The sequence below is a fragment of the Bos indicus genome, chromosome 9 (assembly GCF_029378745.1).
Source record: "Bos indicus isolate NIAB-ARS_2022 breed Sahiwal x Tharparkar chromosome 9, NIAB-ARS_B.indTharparkar_mat_pri_1.0, whole genome shotgun sequence".
In the NCBI taxonomy this organism is placed as follows: domain Eukaryota; kingdom Metazoa; phylum Chordata; class Mammalia; order Artiodactyla; family Bovidae; genus Bos; species Bos indicus.
In genome coordinates, this window is record NC_091768.1 from 24844979 (window position 1) to 24861538 (window position 16560).

Here is a 16560-nt window from a genome sequence, read left to right on the forward strand (position 1 = left end):
GAATAATAGAGTGTCTCGGTGACAATGGAACTTATTCACCCCAGGGATAAAAAAGCACCATTAAAAGCAAATAACATCTAATTAGAATCTTCTCTTCATTCAGGTTTCTTTTGAAGATGAATTTTCTTTCATTTTATAATAGATTATAGATCCATCATCTGAATTCACATTGCAATTGCTTTGCAAGATTGAGATGAGATGGATCACTCAGGTCCCCCATTCACTGAGATCTGCACGAAAGAGTGATTAGAGGATACACAAGCAGAGCACTGTAAAAATGGTCACAAAATCATTTTATTTATGTTTGTAAAATATATTCTCTCCAGAGAATTCTTCTCAACTTGGAGACAACAGCTCTTTCTAGGAGGTCTTTCTTGTTCATATGTTCCAGCTAGGTTGAGCAAAATCTTGAGAAAAAGTGAACAAAGTTACCCTTCTCAGGTTGATAGGTTATGCCAGAATGGCTCAGGGAGAGAAAAGTAAGAAAAGATATTCTGATTATTTGTTTATCCCAGAGTAGAAACTAGGAAAGGTAAACAACTGCTTAAATTTTTTTGAGTACCACATCTATCAGCTTTCCATGGGGCTACAAAGAGGCACAACTGAGTGAGCATGCATGCACACACACACACACACACACACACACACACACACACACACACGTCACTATACATACAGCTCCCAGTCAAGAATTATTTGAATATTTCCCCGGAAAAATGCTAATATGCAGCACAATGCTTTTAAAGTATCTATTTGAAAGATACTTAATGATTTAGAGATTGATGTTAAGTGTTCACAGTGTATCAGGCAATTTACCTCTTTTGAGGGGTGGGGAAGTGGCCCCTGCTGCAAGGCTTGCAGGATCTTAGTTCCTCCACCAGGGATTAAAACTAGGCCATGACAGGGAAAATGCATGGTCGCTGGTCCTAACCATTGGACTGCCAGGGAACTCCCAAGACAATTGAACTAACTATATTTTAAAATTTAATCAGAAATGGTAACCCTGGGAGATAGGTATTAATATCCTCTATTTTAAAGAGGATGGAGGTGAGCCTTAAAGAAGTGAAGCAATTTTGCTAAGTTCTCAGTGGAAACTGGGTTCACTCACAGGCTGCCCTTTCTTTACACTATACCACATTGCCTTTCTAGAAAAAATAGTCCTCACAATTGCTGATTTATTTCATACTGCCTTCTTTATGAGACTGCAAAATTAGATCAGAGCAAATCTTGTCAGACTCAACCATTATGTGGAGAAGAATTCAATATGTACAAAAATTCTGAGAATGGAGAACTATAAGTAAACCTGCCATTTATATTTCCTGAGTACAGTTCAGTCGCTCAGTCGTGTCCGACTCTTTGCAACCCCATGGACTGTAGCACACCAGGCTTCCCTGTCCATCACCAACTCCCGGAGCTTACTTAAACTCATGTCCATCAACTCGGTGATGCCATCCAATCATCTCATCCTCTGTTGTCCCCTTCTCCTCCTGCCTTCAATCTTTCCCACCATCAGGGTCTTTTCAAATGAGTCAGTTCTTCGCATCAGGTAGCCAAAGTTTTAGAGTTTCAGCTTCAGCATCAGTCCTTCCAATGAATATTCAGGACTGATTTCCTTTAGGATTGACAGGTTGGATATCCTTGCAGTTCAAGGAACTCTCAAGAGTCATCTCCAACACCATAGCTCAAAAGCATCAATTCTTTGGTGCTCAGCTTTCTTTATAGTCCAACTCTTACATCCATATATGACTACTGGACAAACTATAGCATTGACTAGATGGACTTTCGGCAAAGTAACGTCTCTGCTTTTTAATATGCTGTCTATGTTGGTCATAGCTTTTTTTCCAAGGAGCAAGTGTCTTTTAATTTTGTGGCTACAGTCACCGTCTGCAGTGATTTTGGAGGCCCAAAAGATAAAGTCTCTCACTGTTTCCATTGTTTCTGCATCTATTTGCCATGAAGTGATGGGACCAGATGCCATGATCTTAGTTTTCTCAGTGTTGAGTTTTAAAGCAACTTTTTCACTCTCCTCTTTCACTTTCATCAAGAGGCTCTTTAGTTCTTCTTCACTTTCTGCCATAAGGGTGGTGTTATCTGCATATCCGAGGTTATTGATATTTCTCCTGGCAATCTTGATTCCAGCTTGTGCTTCAACTAGCCTGGTATTTCGCATGGTGTACTCTGCATATAAGTTAAATAAGCAGGGTGACAACATAACAACCTTGACGTACTCCTTTCTGATTTGGAACCAGTCTGTTGTTCCACATCCAGTTCTAACTGTTGCTTCCTGACTTGTGTACAGATTTCTCAGGAGGCAGGTCAGGTGGTCTGGTATTCCCATCTCTTTAAGAATTTTCCACAGTTTATTGTGATCCACACAGTCAAAGGCTTTGGCATAATCAATAAAGCAAAAGTAGATTTTTTTCTGGAACTCTCTTGCTTTTTCGATGATCCAGCAGATGTTGGCAATTTGATCTCTGGTTCCTCTGCCTTTTCTAAATCCAGCTTGAACATCTGGAAGTTCACGGAGCCTGGTTTGGAGAATTTTGATTCCTAGTATGCAATTTTTAAAAAATTGTAATTATACTTAATGTAATTTTGATGTTCATTTTGAACCAATCCCTTGGTATCCTGTTTGATTAAAAAGAAAATGAAAAGGCAAATCCAATTAAGTACTTGTTTGTTAAAATGCTTTCTTCATTTGGCTTCTGAGATAGCACTCTCTTCCCTCTTCACTGGTCATTCTTACTGTCACTAACTCCTCCTTATCTCCCTCATACTTTAACAAACAGCCTTAATCCTCTAACTTCTGTATTTACCCTCACTCCCTTGGCTAGTAAATTCATACTTAGTAAAAGATCAGTCTGAATAGTCCCAAATCATCATTTCCACTCAAAAACTCTCTCCCTAATCTTGAGACTCATAACCTGACTGCCTTTCAAGCTTTCTGTTTATGTGTAGACACCTCAAATATAAGATGTCAATAGACACATTTCTCATTCTCCCCCATGAAAGTGTTTATCAGTTTTTTCTAGTAAAGGACAATGCCATCCCTCTAGTTTTTCTGCACTCTTAATTGCTTTCTTTCTCTGACATTTAACATCCCACCTTTGAATAAATCAACATTATTGTCAAAATATGTCCAGAAGTTGATGAGCTTTCCTGAACTAACTCATCATTTATGATACAGACTTTTTCAGTAGCCTTCTAGCTGGTCTCCCTGCTTCTTCTCTTCTTGCATTTTCCAGTTTATTCTCACAAAGCAGCCAAAATAGATCTTTAGAAACACAAAAATTTATTTTTTACATTTTCCTCTGTTCTAGCCCCTTAAATGGCTCTGCACTTCACTCATGCAATACTTTTAAATTGGCCCACAAGGCTTTGTGTGTCCTGATTCCCTCTGGACATTCTCTGGACTTTTTCTACATTGTCCCTTGACCATTCCAAGTGCAAGTTTATCTTAGTTTCTTCAATTTACTATTCCCTCAGATCTCTACATAGCTCGTTCCTTCACATTATCTGCAGAAATGTGCCCTCGTCATTGAAGCTGCTCCTAACAACTGTATAAGACTATTCCTCTCTGGGTTCAGCACTCCCTACCCCCTTGCACAGCATCATTTTTACCCTTCACAGTGTTCACACCTGACATGTTATACATTTATTTGTACATAGAATGGATACCCCAACCATAAGATAATTTGAGGGCAGGGTTTTGTTTTGTTTTTGTTTTTTTTGTATTTTTCAATATTCTTTTTCCAGCTCTTGGAATAGTGTGCTGTCACTTCAGTCATGTCTGATTTGTGCAACCCTATGGCCTTAAGCCTGCCAAGCTTTTCTGTCCATGGTATTCTCCAGGCAAGAATGCTGGAGTGGGTTGCCATGCCCTTCTCCATGGTATCTTGCCAATCCAGGGATCGAACCTGTGTCTCTTAGGTCTCCGGCATTGGCAGGCAGATTCTTTACCACTAGCACCACCTGGAGAGTCCAGTAAATACTTACAGGATGAGCAAATGAAGCATAACAAGTGAGATAAACAGGCAATCAGCATGTCTTAAAGTCTTCATTGGGAGTGGCAAGGATCCTTGCATGGTCAAAAAATGTAAACAATTTAGAATATTTGGGACACAAGAGGAACAATGTGGCAAAAGAAAAGCTTAAAAGCAAAAGCAGAATATTTTACATGGCTTCACTTTAGAATGATAGCTTCAAATCTAGGATCTCAGAAAAAAAAAATCATAAGCAAAATAACGTAGTTCATCTGTTAATAACTGTTATGCAAAATTAACAGCATAATGAAATCTTTCAGTCCACTGGGAGTTATAGCCAAACAGAAACCACTTTGGTTTCATAGGTCTTTAAAAGATTTAGCTGATGCTCATTCCAAGGGACCCTTAACAGATAACACACAGATAAACAGAAATAGTCCAAAAGTTTCTCATTAGAAATGCAACTGGGATCATTTTTATATAACTCTAACAATTTTGAGCAAGGCCTGGGTACCAAATCAAATTTTGTCTTTAATAAGCTTTGAAATTCTCGATGGAGTGGCATGCAACTCCTTGGAGCCATATTTCCTGTTTATAAAACAAGAATAGATAGCAATTCCTGTATCACATGGTTGTCAGGAGGATCGAATAAGAAACATCTATTAACACAGTATGGAACAGGGAGTGAAGTCATCAGGATTCCAGGATTTTAGTCCTTGGGCTCCAGGTAGCCTTAGAGAAAACAATTGACTTTATGGATTTCAGCTCCAATATCTACAAATACAAATATCCAGGGTTTTTAAATTCTAAGATAGGCAGCATCCTTTGAAAACTGTGAAGTAAACATGTGAATATTTGGTACTAAAACAAACAGCAAAAATGATACTTATATTCTCTATATACAAAAACAATTTCCGCAGTGCTAAACTGACCCCACCTCACACCCACACCCTCTGCTCCAGAGTTATCTACAGCAATCAAGGTGTGCCAGACCCACCAACCTCAGAAAAATAGCTACTATAAATATTAAGATGGTAAAGCCATAAACCCATGATTACTAAACTGGTCTATGTGTGCAGCCCAGCACTGCTACAAGTGGATTGCTTTTGTTTTTTTCAGAAAATTATGATGCCAGCAATGGACAACGGCAGCTTCTTTAAAATGTCATAATTAAATAGTAGTTGTAAATACAGGAAATCAAAGCTATTTATTTAATAGTAGGTAAATTTGTTTGTGACTCCGTTTCCTTATTTGAACTACAATAAAAGATAATTTGCAATGTCTTAAAGAAAGATTGTCAGGAGACACAAACTTCAAAATGAACTCTGTGATTTGAAGAACAATGGTGTAAATGACCTTTTCTCTCAGTCTATCAACAGTAAATCTCTTTGAAATGTCTCCAGTAAAGTGATAATTGAAGCTCATTACTACTAGGTTATTGCGTGATCCTGAAGAACTACTAGTAAAAAAAAAAAAAAAAAAGCTTATAATCATCAGTGTTAGCACAATGCACATTTTATCCTTCTCCAATTGATAAAAATGTGGCTCTCTCATGCAAACAAAGAACCTTTCAGATGTACCTCCAACTTTTCATCTTACGAATGTTTTTCTTGAGGTACACCAATGTGAATCATTGAACAATAAGCACTCAGGAGCTAATCTTTATGGCTTGCCTATTTATCTTATTGAAATGATCAGAGAAGATGCTAATTTTGAAAGTACAATGAATTCTACATTATATAGTAAAGTCTATATACTAATGTGTATTAAATTGGCAGTGATGACTATGGTTTCTAGCATCACCTGCTGTGAGGTTTTACAAAGGGCTGGGAAGTAACAGAAATCTCCCTTCTTATCTCACCGGCATCTGTGAAATTTCAAGACTATTAAATTCTAGCAAATAATTCATTCTGCAATATGAATATACCCTTTAATTGGGCAAACTATCTAAACACCCTCTCTAACGATGACCCCTGAAAGAGAATAAAGTCGTTGTAAATTATCTGAGTTGTTTTAGATCATTTGAGTTATGACATTTCTTCCTTTCATAGTGTCCTATTCCAAAGGAACTTGCTTTTTGGGTGGGGGAGGAGGGAAGGGGTGATATGAATCTCCTCTAATAGAGACAAAAACATCACAACCTTTTGAAAACACTCAGAATGAAATCATATAGATTTGATGTTTTGTTTTGTTTTTTGGTTTATCTGTTGTTTCCTGTTCAAGAATGTGAATCTTCTTTTATTAGCAGTCATGTTTATTAAGTGGCACTGCAACTTGCCTTTCCCACCAGGCAGTCCTTCGCTCTCCTCTTCTTCTCCCACCCCCCTTCCCCGCCCCACCCCCACGACTTTCATCACTCTCTCCTGTGTTAATTTGCACACCTCACCTGCTCCCCTGTAATTGACCGTTGCTATGTGTGTGGTATTCTGAGGGGCAGGGAAAGAATAAGGAGAGGAATGTGCGGGTCAGCTTCCTTTGCCTGATACACAGCCACGGAGCAAGCTTCCTGCCCTCTCCTTGGATCTAGTGAAAATACGTTAAGTAATAATACTTCATAGTACTTTGAATATCATCCAAAGAACCCAAAGTGCTTTATAAATACGATGCCCTTGACACCGAGTACCACGCATTTCTCTCTTTCGGGAGGGCAGTCCCCCTCCCAGAGGCCCGCCTCTGAGGACATTCGGTGCTAGACCCTTTGACTCGCACATCTGGGAATGTGAACTGAGAAATCGCTACCACTCAGGCTCTGGAAGTATCCTGGACTCCGAAAGTCTGCGTGATTAAGCGGGTGAGCAGCAGACAACACCACCACCACCCTCCCCAGGCATTTCCCCTGATTAGCCTGAAATCCAGCCCCTGTTCTTAATGTGACTATTTTGGTCTGTGGGTTCATATTAGGTTCACAGATGAAAATGAACAAAACCAAGGTCCAAAATTCCAGTTGGAACCAGGAAGACGTTGAATTTCAACTTTATAATTGTCTTTTATTTTTGTGATTACCAGTACGGGTTACCTGGGAATTTAATCAAGATTAAAGTATCTTAAATGAATGTTGCATAAAATTCTTAAAGTTAAGATTAAGTTCCACTAACTAATATAGTGTTTTCAATTTTGTGATTTTGCCAGGAAAAATATCTTAGAGCAATAGAAAAGTTTATAACATCAATTTGCTAGCTGATATGTGGAACGTCACCTCTGAAATTCCCAAACTACTACTTGTGACATTTATCCTTTATCAGAAATGGTCACTTATATGTATCTCAGACAAATATCACGTACTGAATATTTGCATTTATGTCCTAAATCCAGATGCAGAGTCTACACCCTTAACCAATCATCCTTGATACTATTTATGACGTTTAGGGATATTTGAAGAACATGGAGTTAGAATATCTTTTGCAAAACCAGAGAGGGACAAGTTATGAATGAACGATGGCTCATATTTTGACTAATCAGATTTTAATTTTTATTTTCTCATCCACTTAAAGAAAATCATTAATCAGTGTGGAGGAAAAGAAAGAAAAAGACATTTCAAAGTAAACTTTAGTGACATGATATTACAGCTACTCTTTATGGTGTGGCAAAGCCTAAGAGTAAAAGGAAAGAGAAGAAATTGTTCTTTAATGTATTAGGGATTTATAAAGTCTCATTGCATTATTCCACAGTCACTGGAACTTTTGAAAATGAATGTGGTCATTAACCATCTGGTTTACTACGACGTTAACTTAAAAAAAGTGTCTCAAAAATGCCAAAACTGGCTGCAACTCACAATGCTGGTTTATTGCTCCACGGGCATATCCAAACTCCAGGGAACGTGGTCCTTACACGGCAGTGCAGCACGGCAAACACCTGGAATATATTCTCCAGAGTGAAAACAGCAGGGAACTGACCAGAAATAACCTCTCTCATATTATTGCTTCAATTAGACCAAAACAACTTTCCCTTTGAAAACTTAATAATAAACACTGCAGGTCATTCACTTGTTTTGAGCCCCTTTGGGAGAGAGGAGCAGATGCACCCCCTTAGCCAGCCCCCTTGCTGTCATAGAGACAAGAGGCATAAATCAGGACAGATATTGATTTTAATTGGAACCAACAGCACCTACATGCCAAATTAATTTTCACATCTTCCTACAAAAAAAATTTTTTTAAACATTCATTTTTGGTTCTAAGACGTTGCTTAGATAGAGTGATACAGTGAATGCATCTGTAAGTTGAATACTGAAGCAAAGTTAAGTACTTCTAAAAAGCTTTATTGTGAACGAAAAGCCTAGATGAAAACATGCTTAATACATTAGATTCTTTATACTGATGTTTATGACGAGTGAATGGGTATTTTTCTTAATAGCTTTCACTGGAGTCTCAAAAGATGCCACAGACATAGCGAGAACAAGCAGCAAAGAGAAACTTTTATATATCTAGATGGTTTGCATCATTATTTTTCTTCCCATAATTAAAATTGTCCAGTGAAATCATTTCCACACAAAATAAAGTTGACCTTCAAACACGCTTTCTTTTACCCTTACTAGATCTCATCATCCTCTAAACATAAAGGTAATGCCATTATCTTTAAAAACAACAAAAAAAGAAAATTTCCCCCCAGTTCTATCTTTCCTAAAGATTTATTCATTCCACACAGGCTGGGAGGCACAATATGTTCTATACTTATTCTACTGATAAACATATTTCACTGCTTGCTGACACCACCCCAAAATGGTCCTCAAACTTTCCCAGGCTCCACATTATATATTCTGTATCAGTATGTCTAGGGTAGGGCCCAGGAAACTGCATTTATAACCAGCGCTCCAGGTCATTCAGATTCAAGTTTTAGAGAACACTGACATGGCAGCTTTGAGCTTAGATAATAATGTCACTTGAAGAAATGGAGAATAAAGGGTTCAATGTCCGCTCATTTATTCCCATAGTGGCAAAATAAACAAGCTGGTAAAACTGTAATCATAGATCTCAAAAAAAAGCATTTATATGTGAGTTAGCTTATTTGTTTCAGCTCTCCAACTAATATTTATTGAGAGCTATTGTTTGAGTAGTCATGTTCTGGGTATCAAGGGAGAAAATGCTCAACAAGAGAGAGAAGATTTTTTATTGTAATTTCAAGTTACTGAAATGGGACTATAGTTTATATAGATCCATCTCAGTGTGTGTGCTCTTATATACCTTTTTTATCTGAGAAAAGGGGGGAAAATAAGAGTAAAATGAATTATTTTGCAGGAAAAAACACAAAGACTATCAATCTTACCTCCTTATTTACCTTAAAAATCCATGTTTTCAATTTTTGCTCTAACATATATATTTTCCATCACATCTGCAGACAAAAGATTGTTTTAATAGAAAGTGATATATCCTTATGATGTCATTGAAGTTATGCTTTTGTGTTTGATGATAGAAAATATGCTGAATTATAAATTTAAAAAATTTTTCAAAATATTTTCTATGTATGATAATATATTTTTGTGATAATAAGTATCTATTACATGCTAGATATGTATCTAGTGAGATTGTATATGTATCTAGTGAGATTACAGATTATTTTTACTCTTTCTTCTTTTGCTTGGTCATATTTTCTAAATTTGTTACAGCAACCACATATTATTTTTTTTAATATATTACTTTAATACTAGGTTTAAAAAAAAGCACTTTCTAGTTGACTATTACATAACAACTGGGAACTTGTGAAATAGCAAGGATGCCAGAAAATAAGACCAGATACAGAACATTCTAGAAGAGAATTTCTTGGGCCATTTTATCTTCCTCCTTTCTTCTGCACTGCCAGCCTTCATGAAGGGAGTTTCAAGACAGGACTGTAATTTAGAGTTAAAAGAGATGATATAAAATAAAAGTTAAAAGATATGGCTGAGGCTGAAGCAAATCCTAGATACAAATCTGGACTAGCCCATCTCCACCAAGACTTCAGGGAAGTGAACAAAATCTTATTTGAAAACTTTAGGCAAAATGAGTAGTAAGTAACTGTCCCTGGCTTTGGAAATATTAATACTTGAAAATAGAAAACACCCACCTTACCTATTCTATATTTGTAAACAGTGAACATCGGTAGTCATTTACAAATACGTGGAAATTTTCAGAGAAAGTTAAAGACTAGTTCTGACAAATTCTTCTCAGGTTTTAGTTTATTTCTGCTCTTTAAACATTTGAAGTAACTGATCATCAATCTATTTCATGCCTAGTTATATACAGAAATCAATAAATGAATCACTAGACATTATAACTCAGAAAAAATCATGTGAACTGGTGAGAATATGCCGTAAAATAAAGATCTACGTTTATCCAATGCTGCACAAGTGAGGTCCATTATAAGCAATCACCGAGTTGTTAGGTTTATGGATAGGGAGTATGTAGACACATATTCGGAGAAGGCAGTGGCACTCCACTCCAGTACTTTTGCCTAGAAAATCCCATGGATGGAGGAGCCTGGTAGGCTGCAGTCCATGGGGTTTCGAAGAGTCGGACATGACTGAGCAACTTCACTTTCACTTTTCACTTTCATGCATTGGAGCAGGAAATGGCAACCCACTCCAGTGTTCTTGCCTGGAGAATCCCAGGGACGGGGGAGCCTGGTGGGCTGCCGTCTATGGGGTCGCACAGAACATACTATAGAATTAAGAAAATATGAAAAAGACATAAAAAAGAAGAGAAGCAAGATAAAAAGCAAAGAGAAGTGATACTAAACACAAGGGTCTTAATATTAGCTGGCCTGCATAAAGACAAAGGGAACAGATTAATGACAATAACAACAAAACAATAACCGCATTTTACTGAGCATTTGCGAAGTGCTAGACGCTGCTGGGCGATTTATAAATCATCTCCGATCTTGACACAATTCTGAAAGAAAGGTAATAATAACCACATATACACGTGAGGAAACAGAATTCAGAAAGATTTAGTGAATTGCTCAAGGCCAGTTCATATCATGTAAGTAGTAGAAGACTCTTGAGAGTCCCTTGGATTGCAAGGAGATCCAACCAGTCAGTCCTAAAGGAAATCAGTTCTGAATATGCATTGGAAGGACTGATGCTAAAGCTGAAGCTCCAATACTTTGGGCCACCTGATGCGAAGAGTAGACTCATTAGAAAAGACCCTGATGCTGGGAAAGATTGAAGGCGTGAGGAGAAGGGGACGACAGAGGACGAGATGGTTGGATGGCATCACTGACTCAATGGATGTGAGTTGGAACAAGCTCCGGGAGTTGGTGATAGACAGGGAAGCCTGATGTGCTGCAGTCCATGGAATGGAAAAGAGTTGAGTGACCGAAGAACAACAATAAACTGGTAGAACAATTGTATATTATGCCATGTTTAAAAACATGGGTGAACAACTCCATATTATACCATTCTGAAATGTTTTGAACCCTAAGTATATCACTAATGTATATTTATTCTTCTATTCAGTCAATTTTTGGGCAAACCAGTGGAAAACCAATGGGCAAAACTCCCTGCCCTCATGGCCTTTCTAATTGAAAGAATATTGAAGAGTAAATTATGTAGTATGGTGGATGATAGCCAATTCCATGATCGAGAATAAGGCAGGAAAGAAGCCTACGTAATGTTGATGGGGAGCCTGAGCACCTCCTGGAGGCCTTTATCTTACTAAAATGGAGGTACCTCTTAAGGGCACTTTTTGAGAGATATAGACGGTACAATACCTTGATTATTTTCACAGCAAGCTACATACACAATTTTACTTGGAAGGCACCAGAACTAGGCAAAGCTGTTTTTTTTTTTAAATCATAAAAATAGACTGTGTGTGATCTGATCCTTCTTTCCATATTATAGTCTTAAGAGTAGGATCTCCTCAGGAGGAATTCACAGTTCTTTTCACCTATTTCTTTTGTATTCCTTTTTCTCTCACTTCACTGGTTTTAAGTTGGTTTTGGGAGTTTGGCTAGATTTGTTTTTGCCAAAGCTTCCTTGTTCTCTAAGCAGGTTTTCCCAAGCTTGGGTTTAAAGGACCCCCTGGAGAAGCACTACAAGACAAACACTAATTAGCGTAACAATTTATTAAGGGAGATCTTTGATCTTTTCTCACCTACCCAGTTGCCTAGCTCTGCTTTGTCTCCACAATTATAAAATGTGTTTACATAACTAATTAACACAACAGATTGAGTTTTACTGGGTACATGATAATAAGTGGTTCAAATGGTTTGATCTCATGATAAAGGAGGAAGTGTTGGGAATTAGCACTTCCTAAGAGACCCAAATGGGAGTAACCATTGTGAGTTCCCATAAAATAAAAGTTCTTAATGTTCCCAAATGGGACATTCTATTATAGTAAGCTTCAGCATTTCAAGTCTCACTACAGAAGGTTTTATAAGAAAAATATGTAAATACAGCAAATTCTAAGCTCTTTTCAGAGATGGAATGAGCTTTTAAAAATATTGTGTTTATTTTTCCCTTGTAAATTTTCCTATTAGTAACTTAAACTAATTTTAGATAAAGTATTTTGGGAGAAGAAAGTTTGAGCTTTTTGCTTTGTTAAGCTCACATCTAAGAGACGATGAGTTTATAGTTGTAAATAAACCCAATTGTGTAGATTATGAAGTTTAAAATAAGTCTTTTGTTATGAAATATAACACTAATATTATTCACAGTCATGTTTACTTGTAATTTTAAATAATTAGAATCTTCCTGCATCATTGGTCATTTAGCACCTTCTACAGTATATTTTAAACTCTCAAAACACTTTTTCTTGGAGGGAAGAATCTCATATTTCCAAGGGTAAGTCAAAGTCCACATCAAAAGATTTGATGCAGAGTCAAAACTTCAAAAATCTTTTCCTCTCCCAAGAGCAGGTGAGGTACACACAGTTTTGCCCATCCTGGATTTCTGAATTTAAAAATTCAGTTCATTCTTCTAAGAGGTGATTGTTTATGCACACTTGGAAAAACTCAACTTTCTGTGGAGAAAGATAGAGACTTATGATTACAAAACAGTTTGACAACTTAAGTGCAAATGAATCAGAAACATGTGGATTAAATTTCCCTTGAAACACACATGATTTTTAAAAATTAGGAGGAAAGGGGCTTGGCAACAAGCATTTTAGTTTTTGCCAAACCCAAAGCATTTGAAAAATAATCCAGATTGTGGCTGGCTCTCTCCTTCACAGTCAGTTCTCAGTACCTGAAGTTTCAAATCACCAATACAGCATGCACATATAGAAATACTTTAATTTTTACTTCCATATTATTTTAGGATCAATAGAAATCAAAGTGGTTGAGAACAAATTGGGAGTGGGGAAAGAGTCCTCATTAGAGAATTGGCACACATTCTCAAGATAAATGGCAGCAAGCTTATTTTAAAGAATGCTGGCATATGAATATCTCACACACTGGGAGAAGCAAATGCATTCAGAGAAAAGGAGAGTATATTTATATTTTAGGATAGTCAAGAAAATGAAGGTCCTGCAGATCACTAGGAAACCTAGAAGAGGGCATACCTTTAATCTATCATGCTGTTTTAATACTATGATCAATGTTACTGAATGAAAAACACACTCAGGAATTCAAAGTATCATCTATATTTACAGGAGACAGAACTATCATAATATTGAGCATTTTCTCTCAAAATTAGAAAGTATTTTTCCCCTTACAGGGTAATCCAGATAGTACAAATAGTCCTGTTTACAGACATGGAAAATTTATTCCTTAATGTCCTACCTGCATAAGGTTTTGGATTCTCATGTAATAACTAAAAATCTGTTGACTATATAAACAGGCAAAAGAAAAGAAGGGGAAAAGGAAGGAAGGAAGGAGGGAAGAAAATAGAGAGGGGAAATGTAGCAAAAGCAAAAAAGGAAAAAAGACTGATTTTTTGGATTTCCTTTAAAGGCAGCTTTTGGAGAATTAGAATAAAAAACACTAAATGTCCTTAGGGTATTCAGGAACCAAACTGCAATGTTAGCAAAACTAGCATTGACAGCAGAAATAAAACCATTACTATCCATGAGTGCTAACCCTGTTCCAGACACCGTGGTAGGTGCTTCACATGCATTATCTGTTTTCATGTCAACACAAACTCTCAGGACAAGGAATTATAAGCTAATTAACTCACCTAAGGCTTCAGGACTGGGTTCAGAGTCAAGTCCCTTTCAGTCTAGAGCCCGAGCACTCACTGACTTCGTCTCCTCCCCTAACATGCTCCACAGCAAGGCTCCCTCCAAACAAGACTCATTTGTTAGTTCAAACCCTTCATTATCAATTAGGACACTACTATCTAATCCAGTTACTGAGGTCAGCTGTGTGTCCTGCCTCAGAGTCCAGTAGGGTCCCTGAAGTGAATCTTATCACACAAGGGTCAGCTGCTGAACACTTTAAATAGAAGAACATTTTCAAATTTAACACACTCATTTCTAATTATTTATTCAAAATCTGTTCTAATTTTATAAACAGTTGTCTTTTAGGATGCACAAATTAAGTAAGTAGAAAACATTGTGTTAGTATGTAATAGTACTTCTTTACAGAGACCTTGAGATTTTTAAAGTCATATACATTTTAAAAAATGAATTTGCTCATAAATCTCAAAAGGTATATAATTTTCTTATACTATAGTGACATATATTATTAATTTCCAATTGGATGATAAAAGAGAATATAAAATAGAATCTCAGATATTTAGCCTATTTGATCAAGTCAGTAACTTTCAAATGCTGTTAGTAACATCCACCTTCTTCATAGATTGATCTATATTAATAAAATAATTATTAAGTCCAGCTTTTTTGGATTCAATTATTTGCTATTCTAACTCCCAAAACTATTCCAATTTCCATGTGCCCAAATTTTTAGTAACTAATGGTATTATTTAGGAGAATAAATGTATTTCCCTTGAAATAAATAATACTATAGATCAGAAAATTTTAAATAAAATGATCTTTGGCTCACATTCCTTGTCCTGGAATATGGGCATTTTTCACACTGAAATACATAAAAGAGCCAAGTTTGTTCATGGAAACTGCTCTTTACTGAAAAACTCTGTGAATAGAAAGCAATCATATAAACTCACTGGTTCAACATTTACTAAGTATCAGTATTTTCAAGACGCTGTACTATTATAAATAAGATTTTATTCTGCCTTTAAGGAAACTGAAGCAGATGCAACAATCTCTCATCAGCATGTATGATATAAGGATATATTCCCCAGAATAAAAGAAGCATTCCTTTCCCAAAATTTCATCATGCTCTCACTAAAGTATGAAACGTTAGTGCAGCTCTTAACTACTTGAGTGTATTAACTACTTGTGTGCATGCGTGCTAAGTTGCTTCAGTCTTATCCGATTCTTTGTGACACTATGGACTGTAGCTGCCAAGCTCCTCTGTCCATGGGATTCTCCATCTAGTCTCAAATGTTCCATTTGCTGCTGCTTCTTACCTAAGAGTTGAACCTGTAAAATCTAGGTTCAAACAGCAGAAAAGTCAGTAAAATAAAATTGATGTCAGAGGAAGAGTCAGAAAATACATTTGCTTGGATGCTAAAATCACTTTGAAACATCTCCTATACTTGTGACTTAACGCATTTAATAAGTGTGTACTGCACGTCTCTGTTTTAGGCACCTGGGGATTAGAGATGAACAAGACCCAGTCACTATACAGCTCACATTCCAGAAGCACTTACAAGATCTCACGTTTTCCACCCCATTTGCTTAGGACTTTGCCACTGATGCAGAAGAGAGCCTGAGATTCACCTGGAAACCCCTTTGTAATGTCACTGTCTTACATTATCAAGTGTAACATTCATGTAATAGTTTACTCAAAATTAAAACACTTGAAAATGAACTTTAAGATATTGAGTCACTAGAGTTTTCTCTGAAGGTCCCGTAACAACTAAAGGTAGCTTGGGAAGGCACATTCTTCTTCCTCCTGCAACATGAAAGACAAGCCCCTTCAAAGTTGCCACCTGTGGGGTGTGGGAGGACCAGCTCCCTTCTCCCACCATCAGACGACAAGGCTCATTCTTTCTATAATGAAGAGACTGATTGATGGAGTCACCTTCCCAACTGCTGACACGCTTATCTTTCTCAGTTTAGCAGTAACAGACATGACCTGCTCCCTACCAGCTGGGCCTTGTGTGAGGGGCCCGTCCATCACTCCGTTTCCCCACTCCATCTGTTCGCCCCTCCTCCAAATTTCAGCCCATATGCCTACTGGCAGCCACCAATATGTCTGTCTGTCAGTAGCTCTGTAATGAGACCAATTTATAAGGTCACATAATCCTGACTCTTAAGGAGGAAAAAAAAAGTCCATTCCAGTTACTGAGAGAGTCACCTCTGCCTCTGGTTCTCATGACTGTGGGAGCTCATGTATGAAAAACCAAGAGGTAATTTAAAATGAATTTCGAACCGTCTGTTTTCCACCAAATTTCCTTTAAAAGACATTCCCTCTATTTTGCTTTATTTGTCAGTGATCGTAGCTAGAAGTTGCAAAATGAAAATATTGACCTTAAGGGAGGAAACTAAGGTGGAGAAACAGTTTAGCTTACTCTGTCAAGTAAGTGAACATCCTACTTCAGTTCCAGTAGCGTTTGTGGTTATCAGCACACCCTATCTCTCAC

General features: G+C 37.2%; 1 long non-coding RNA gene across 2 annotated transcripts; it reads right to left on the reverse strand.

Moving 5' to 3' along the window:
* Nucleotides 1-278: 278 nt before the first annotated feature.
* LOC139184886 (uncharacterized) lies at nt 279-14149 on the reverse strand. Of its 2 annotated transcripts, XR_011568395.1 has the most exons (3): nt 14068-14149; nt 9243-9308; nt 279-7835 (listed from the first exon to the last, which is right to left on the reverse strand). It is a non-coding gene; the product is annotated as an uncharacterized lncRNA (long non-coding RNA). The 2 variants fall into 2 exon arrangements; XR_011568394.1 differs by having other exon boundaries at nt 279-9308.
* Nucleotides 14150-16560: the final 2411 nt, after the last annotated feature.